Here is a 947-nt window from a genome sequence, read left to right as displayed (position 1 = left end):
CAAAACCTACAAGAATCACAACCCATAGTGCTACAGTTAGTGCTGGTGGTACACRGTGTTGTACCCAATACCAGCTTTTATGTTTACTATGATATGAATTGTCTGAATACAGACACACCGCTTTAAATAAATAAGGTTGATTTTTGACGTTGTTTTTGTATATATTTGTTTTGTTCCTATAATGAATAAATTTCTAATAAAAAGAAAATATGTCAGTGAAGACATTCTGTCCTGCTTTGTGTCCTCAGACCTGCTTCCTGGAGTCTGTGGACAAGTCCACGCTCTGCTGCCCGCTCTGCAGGAAGCGGGTCTCCACCTGGGCCCGACTCAACAGCAGGAGGAACACGCTGGTGGACCAGCAGCTCTGGACCCGCATCCAGAACAGTTTCCCTCAGCAGTGTCAGCGCCGGCTGAGTGGCCAGGACACAGACGATGAATACCACCCAGGTAAACGCCCGGARATCCCATAATACTCAGGTATGAAAGAGGGCGGAGCTTAATACAATGTCCTCAAAACTCCTCATGTGGGTCAGTAGAACAGAGATTGAACAGTACATCAGTGGAGTTGGACCATGATGTGCTAACAGAAGCTAGTGCTAACTGAGGCTAATGCTAACTGAAGCTAGTGCTAACTGGGGCTAATGCTTACTGAAGCCAGCCCTAACTGAGGCTAATGCTAACTAAGGCTAGTCCTAACTGAGGCTAATGCTAATTAAAGCTAGTCCTAATTGAGGCTAATGCTAACTGAAGCCAGTCCTAACTGAGGCTAATGCTAACTAAAGCTAGTCCTAACTGAGGCTAATGCTAACTGAAGCCCGTCCTAACTGAGGCTAATGCTAACTAAAGCTAGTCCTAACTGAGGCTAATGCTAATTAAAGCTAGTCCTAACTGAGGCTAATGCTAATTAAAGCTAGTCCTAACTGAGGCTAATGCTAATTAAAGCTAGT

The sequence above is a fragment of the Austrofundulus limnaeus genome, unplaced genomic scaffold, assembly GCF_001266775.1.
Source record: "Austrofundulus limnaeus strain Quisiro unplaced genomic scaffold, Austrofundulus_limnaeus-1.0 Scaffold1172, whole genome shotgun sequence".
NCBI lineage: Eukaryota > Metazoa > Chordata > Actinopteri > Cyprinodontiformes > Rivulidae > Austrofundulus > Austrofundulus limnaeus.
The sequence above is the reverse complement of the archived record's forward strand: the minus strand, read 5'-3'. Positions refer to the sequence as shown.